The sequence below is a fragment of the Xyrauchen texanus genome, chromosome 27 (assembly GCF_025860055.1).
Source record: "Xyrauchen texanus isolate HMW12.3.18 chromosome 27, RBS_HiC_50CHRs, whole genome shotgun sequence".
In the NCBI taxonomy this organism is placed as follows: Eukaryota; Metazoa; Chordata; class Actinopteri; order Cypriniformes; family Catostomidae; genus Xyrauchen; species Xyrauchen texanus.
Window position 1 is genome coordinate 36,764,195 of NC_068302.1, and position 8,053 is coordinate 36,772,247.

Sequence of the window (8,053 nt, forward strand, 5' to 3'; positions counted from 1 at the left end):
TTATTTTGTCATGATTAGAGGTCTAGCCTGCACAGAATGAAAGATTTCTTTGGGACGCCTCCTCTCTCTCTCTCAACGTCACTCTAGTATTAGATAATAATTTGATCAAATATGCTCTCAGTCACAAAGAATGTAAAATAAAAGACTACAACCACTGCATTTTGTTTTTATAAACCTTTAGCAGGAGATCTTCTTTATGTGTGTTTTAGGCCTTCTATTTTAGGCAGGATGTTCCTCCAGCTGCTTTGGAGAGGGAAGCCATGAAAAAGCTTGAAACAAGCAATAAAACCAAGGGTGACTAATAGTTTTGCCCATGGGGCTTCGCCAGAGGCAGATCATGTTTACAGTCTCATTACATAACAATAAAAACTAATCTTTCTTCTGTGCCTCAGAAATGATTGTTTGTAAAGCAGATGAAAGCATGTGATGTCTTTATTGTCATTTGGTCATATAAATTGATATATGAAGCTTTTGCATGTAGAGTGCATTTGTTCATAATCTAATCATGCATGTAATACTTTGTCATCAGATACAATTGTGGCCAAAAATATCGCCCCCTTGGTAAATATGAGCAAAGGCGGCTGTGAAAAAAAAATCTGCATCGTTTATCCTATTTTGAAATCTTTCATAAAAAAAAAAATCACAAAAATCAAACCTTTAATTGAAGAAAAACAATTGAAAGAGGGGAAATATCTCATTATTGAATAAACATTTTTCTCCAAAACAAGTTGGCCACAATTACTGGCACCCCTAAAATATATCTGAAGTATATTAACATTCGTGTTTTAAATGTTTTAGTGCAACTGGGTGACTAGGAACTTGAAATTGTCCAGCCATGACTTCCAGTTTCACAGGTGTATAAATATGACACACACCAAATTCCCTTAATCATCAATCACAGTGAGTTAGACTAAAGAATATAGTTCTGATGTGCGGCAAAAGGTTGTTGAGCTTCACAAAATATGAAGTGGCTAAAAGAAAATAGCCAAAGTATTGAAAATGCCCAATTCCACCATCAGGGCAATAATTAAGAAGTTCCAATAAACTGGAGATCTTAAGAATCGGCCTGGAAAAGGACGTGTGTCTATATTGTCTCCATGCACAGTGAGGAGGATGGTTCAAGTGGCCAAAGAATCTCCAAGGATCACAACTGGAGAACTGCAGAAATTAATTGGGTCTTGGGGTCAGAAAGTCTAAAAAAAAAATATCAGACATCACCTACATAACCTCAAGCTGTTTGGGAGGGTTTCAAGGGAAAAAAGCCTCTCTGGTCATGCAACAACTAACTCGACACTACTGCCAGACACTACTGGAACATCAAATGCAACCGGGTTCTATGGTTAGATGAAACAAAAAAAGACCATTTTGGCAACAAACACCAGAGATGGGTTTGGCGTACACAGAGATGAAGAAGTACCCAATGCCCACGGTTAAATGTGGTGCTGTCTTTCTGCCAGAGGTCCTGGACATCTTGTTTGGATACATGGCATCATGGACTCTATCAAATACCAACAGACAGAAATCTAAACCTGGCTGCCTCTGTCAGAAAGCTTAAAATGGGCCCTGGTTGGATCTTCCAGCAGGACAATGATCTAAACCAAACATCAAAATCAGCACAAAAATGGTTCACTGACTAAAAAAGTTCTGCCATGGCCATCCCAGTCCCCTGACCTGAACCACTTAGAAAATGTGTGGGGTGTCCACCAGCATGGACATTGGAATTTGAAGGATCTGGAGAGATTCTGTATGGAGGAATGGTCTCAGATCACTTGCCAGGTGTTCTTCAACCTCATTAGGCATTATAAGAGAAGACTCAGAGCTGTTGTCTTGACAAAGAGAGGTTGCAAATAGTTTTGAATAAAAGGGTGCCAATAATTATGGCCAATGCATTTTAGAGGAAAATATGTATTTAATTGTTTTACTTCAATCAGAGGTTAGATTTTTTTTAACGAAAGATCAAAAGGATAAACAATGCAGATTTTTGGCATATTTACCAAGGGTACACACCTGGCCACAACTGTACATTGAGGTCGAAAAGTCAAAATTGAAAATCTCAGATTAGAAATCTTATTTAAACCTTGAAATAACAAAAGATAAAAAGAATCAAAGAAATGTTATTATGTTAAAAGAATAAGAACTATTTACTATCCTGCAATATGTAAAGGTCACAAGTCAAATCTAAAGCAAATTTACACAAAAGGTCACATTTCTTGCTCCCTTTTTTATTTCCGATTTAACTTTTCTCTCAAATTGTTATGCTGATAATATAATTTGTAATGAAAATATTTCTTATCAATTTAGAAAAATTCTCACTGATGAACTGTTCATTAAAATCTACACTTTGGTTTCTTTCATATAATTCACTAACTGTCAAGTATCATAGGTGCTGACCATGTGGATATTTGTTGTTTATGAATTTCTCATCATCTCTAAAATGGGTGTAAAGGTCAGCATGTAATAGCTGAGAATTGGGTTGAGAAAGATTGCGGAAAAAAACAAAATTCATCTTGTTATCTTGCTGAGCTGATTGGTTCTGTTTTGGTATCTCTTCCTATCCATTAAAGAAGGAAAAATCTGGTGCCCTTAACCTCATGATCATTAAGACATATGTTTTCTTTCAATTTTAATAAGCACGAAAGTACATGCTACCCATTTACACTATCAGACTGTGATGTAAAATTGTATATCACCAGGATGATGCTTGCGATGCATGAAACATTTAACTTTACATTCATGTTCTAGGCAAATACTTTCATATAAAAGTGGCAAATTGCATCACTTTGCACATATTGTGTTTGTGCTTGCTGCTAGCCAAGGATATCCAAGTTGAATCCACAGACAAAAACCTTAAAGTGCTATGCAACAGAACATTTATTCAGATTACAGTTATGCTGCATTTCCTAAATCAAATATTGTTAATATGCCAAATGCGCTCTTGAAACCTCGTTACCAAAGCAACTTAGATGTGAGAGGTGCTTGCCTGTAAAAATAAAATGTCCACAACAATGCTGTGAGTGGTTGTCAAGGCATTGCTATACAGTTGTGTGTTGCACTAAGGTTGCTAGGGTGATGCTAGGCGGTTCAGAGTGTGTTTGTAAGTGTTTGCTTACTGGCCAAAGTCAAAAGAGCCAACCCTGAAGTCTCTATGATATATTGGACTGTAGATAAGGCTCAGATCTGTCCTTAAAAGTCTAAATGTTTTATCATCTGCCTGGTGAAAACTGATTTCCCCTCAGATACTCAGCAATGTTTGTTTAAAGCAATTAAAGGATATCTATTTTCAATAAACAAGCACATATAACAACAGCTGACACTCTGACAGTTTTGGTGGGAAAAACAATTACACATTAACTGTCATAGCTTGAGGTCACCACTAGTTGACACAATCGCTAACACTTTTGGAACAAATTGAGCAATTCTTTTCAATTAAGTATTTGATGTGTACTATTTGTGAAAATGATTACATCCACCGAAAATATAAACTTTTTCATAAACTTGAGAATGTAACACTGGGCATTAGTGTTCAAGCTTATTTAGTATTCACACAATGAAGCCTAATCAGTAAATCATAAATAAACAGGGTCGGCGAGTAACGGAATACATGTAACAGGATTACATATTTAAAATACTAGATATTAGTAACTGTATTCCACTACAGTTACAATTTAAATCATTGGTAATCAGAATACAGTTCCATTCAAAAAGTATTCTGATTACTAAAGAGATTACTTCACCTTTTTATGTAATTTGTTTAATTTAATATTTAGTAAATTCAGGTGGAAAACGTCAATCCATTTAAATGATGCGATCCGAGGAGCTTTTGAACAGCGGTGGAACTCTTTCTTATGATTTGTTTCATTCATACGAGCGCTTTCACTCTGTTGTGAGTGAAAAAGTGGATATGACTTCATGGAGGAACTTTCCCTTGGGAGCTTGTGTTCCTATAGTTGAACAAAAAACAGTTAGAAATGCTTTGATAGATGAAACATAAATACAGTAAATACATGACTTTTCAATGTTTTTCTATGCAGTTAGGATAATTTGACAAGAAATGCTAACCAATGTAGCCTTTGACATTGTATAGTAAGCTATAAACAATGTATTTTCTGCCTCATTCTATGAACAGAATTCACATACGATAAGAAAATGATTTTGAAACAGTTTGAAGTTTGAAACAGCAAAAATAGTTTACCTTGTGTAAAGTAATCTGCGAAGCAGACTCACTCTCGGTCTTCAAAATATGGCTAAAGACACACCTTTTTCATGAGCACTTGAACACGCACTCATTTAAAAAAAATAAAGTACATATCTGCACTCTAATCTGTCTTGGATACTACTATTCTGATGCAAGAGAAACTTTGTAATGCAGCACTTTTAGTACTACTGTCTCCTTAAGGAGAATCGCTTATGATGATGTATTAGGTCGCTTTGGATAAAAGTCTCTGCCAAATGAATAAATGTAAATTATCGTGTGAATATTTAGCTTTATGTTAATCTAAAATGCTAGTTCTTGCCTTTACATGCATCTGTTACAAAGCACGATTTATTATATAATGAATTCTATGAAGAAAACTCACATTAGAGCATAACTTTTGATATTTGATATTAGGGCAAAGATGTACGGCAAAATGTTTATTCTTAATGAGAATTTAAATAATGTAATAATTCCTGTAAATATATCTAAAATCCTTAAAACAACTAAAATTTACTTGAGTTGCAAAACTGCATAAGATATCTAGGCTTTTTTTCAGAGAATGTATATTTACATTTACATTTCATTTTACAGATTTCTTAACTGGTCATCAATTTACCCATTATTGCTTGTAATAAAGAAATTTTCCATATATCTTTCAGATGTATTGTGTTCTGATTTCAAAACATCCACTTACCTTTTAAAAAACACTTTTCCAAAATTCACCCCAAAACAAAATATGTATGTGGTGATGTGGGTGTGGCAGTGACTTCTGTGGCAGTGATTTTTGTACATTTAAAAATTCGTACATGTTTTAAACGTTTTTCTCAGAAATTTTCAGTGGACCTCCTAGCACCCCCTTGTGGCCCCCTGGGGGACCCCAAACCCTGAAAACCCCTGGTATAAGACATAGTAATCAGACTTTGCACATTGACCATTAAGAGAACAAACACTGTTTTCAAAATGTTAACAACATCTGCAAAACTAATGCTATCTGCATTAGGCTGCATAGGCCATTGCACTTTGCATTTGTTGTGCTCTGTAAATGTTTTTTATAAAGCACACAAATCACTTTATACAAATCATGAAGCCTATTTGCACTGTCATTAATGTCATGCTCAAAGGGGGACCTGTTGCAATCTTACAGCTCTGCCACGCTCAATGAAAAACAATCACATCCTTTCAAATCTGGGATTAAGTGGGATTAGGCAGGCAAATATGAATTCCCACAGGGCCGGTCTATTAAACAGGCTGAAACTTCGCAGGCCTGCTGATACACAAACAGCTAAGTGAATTTAAAAAAATGGCACAATCAGAGAATAGTCTGTTTTACAAAACACTCTTTTCATCCCAGTAACCTTTCAATGAAATGACTTTCCTTTATTGTACTTTAAAGGGATAGTCATCATTTACTCACCCTTATGTTGTTCCCAAACCTGTATGACTTACTTTCTTCTATGGAACATAAAAAGAGATGTTAGACAGAATGTTAGTTTCAGTCACCATTCATTTACACTAACATCCTGCCTAACATTTCCTTTTGTTTTCCATGAGGGACAGAAAGTCATACAGGTTTGGAAATAACATGAGGGTGAGTAAATGATGACAGAATTTCATTTGTCAGTAAACTATGCCTTTTAAAAACAGTTTTGGGCCGTATGTTATTGAGGTGATGTAATTGTGTAGTTGTAGAATGAATGAGCTAGTCCAGCACACAGAAGAGTCACACGTATGACTCAAACCGAAGTTCATTAGGGACCAGTGTGAACTTGAGAAAAGACACAAAGTGTCTGTTCTGTCATGATGGAACAAATTTGAATGTTCAAACATCTATTATTAATATTTTAAAGGGGATGTCCCGTACTGTTGGTGAGACTTATTTTAGAGGTGTGCTATTTAATTTCTAAATGATAGGGCTTACCATTTTTGCCTGCCAGACTATAAAAACAAATCCCATACACTTACATTGAAAAAGGGACCGAAAAATCATAGGTGGGTTTTGAATCCAGTAAGTAACCACCCAGAACACCCTAACAACCGTATAGCAGCACATTAAAACACAACTTAGCAACTGCATAGCAACGCCTTAACAACCACCCACAACACCTTGGCATCATGCCAACAGAAACGTAAAAAATCTAGTTGAAACGAAGTGGAAAAATCATTTGTTTAGAAATTGTCTTGATTATGATGCTATAACCATGAGCACGTGTTTATAGAGCTTCCAGAATTATCTCGTTAAGGCATATGATTAATTTTACAAGTTTAATAAAAATACATTTTTGTTAATAGCGATTAACGCACTTAGCGCTAATTCAGCATAAACTCTTGTTGGAAGGGCAGAACCTTTGTAATGTGTCAATGTGTCTGTCAGGAGTTATTACACTGATGCACACACCACAAACACACACACAACAGTGATTCCGTGTTAGTAATAAAATGATGGAGAAAGGACCTCTTAAAGCTATTTGATGTACAAAACAAGCCCAGATGGGACTTGAGATGGAAATCAAGTATTTTTCAGCCGAAGTAAGGTGCATTTTAATTACCACAGAAGCATGCCAAGTGTCAACTGTTTTTGTCTACAAGAGCTTTTCATGTAGATTTCAAAGCGGTGCTTCATGCTGCCATTGATGCCCTGATGTGAATCATGGGATTCATGATTGCTGTAACAAAGCGGATCTTTTACTGTAGCCACAGTCTACCGCCAAAATAATATTGTGGAGGATGAGAGTTTAAGAGATTTAATGTGCATTGCAATTAATATGCAACCTATGTGGACACTAGTTCTTTCAATTAGTCAACCTTCCACTTAGACTTTGGGAAACGTTTAATGTTACTTGAATTGGAGCTATTTTGGTGCATTTTTATCTTAATACTGTGGAAAGGTTTGTTTGGAAATTGTTCATAAAGCAATATATTACATAATGTTTTGTTTTCTTTCCTAAGATGTAAATAAATGCATTTTGACACAAAATAAGTATATATAGAGTCAAATTTCAGCACTTTCAAAAATATGCGATTAATCGCAGTTAACTACAACAAATTATGCGATTAATCGCGATTAAAATTGTAATAGAATGACAGCACTAGTTTATACCCATTCAGTATGCAGCAACTTGGCCTGTGTTGATGAACGATACAGAAACAGGACAACAGAGAGGTCACTTAATCATGACGGATGTCATTTAGATTAGAAATCTTAAAGGTACAGTAGCAAAAACAGTTTAATGTTCAGATAGAGGTTGGAAAATGGTCATGAAAACTATAGAATGACATTTTTCAGCTTGATCCCAAAAAGATTGTGACTGTGGCAACATTCTGGCACAATTAGATTATGTGGTTTATTACAAGTATTGCGGCAGTTCCGATTTGAAATGTCCACTTTGTGGCGCTAAAAGTGAGTTCAATTTCTACCAAAAAGATGAGGTTTTCAAGGCCTACTGAAAACATACCTCCCCTCCCAAAACCTTAACCTAACTGATAGTGTCATAAAAGCAAATGTGACATGGAAAAGTGTCACATGCTGAAGTGTCGTCATTTTGTGAAGCTACTATGACACTTCTATGTCGACATGCGTGCTCTTCAGGACTCATACCCCAGTCTTTTGCATCACAAGAGCAACGCTTTATCAGTTGAGCAACCGCACAATTTGACTGCATGTGAACAAGCTTGTAAATGTAGTTGATTATGTAATGAGAACATTAAAATCTATCGCCTTACAAGTCATGCGCTATAGTAAAAGTGTTTCGATGTCATTAGATATCATTGTGTTGAGAACAGAGCAAAAAGCAAGTGTTTATTAACTGATAATCTGCCGTTTAACTCGTAATTTGCATGTAAGGGAATAAAGGTCATTGT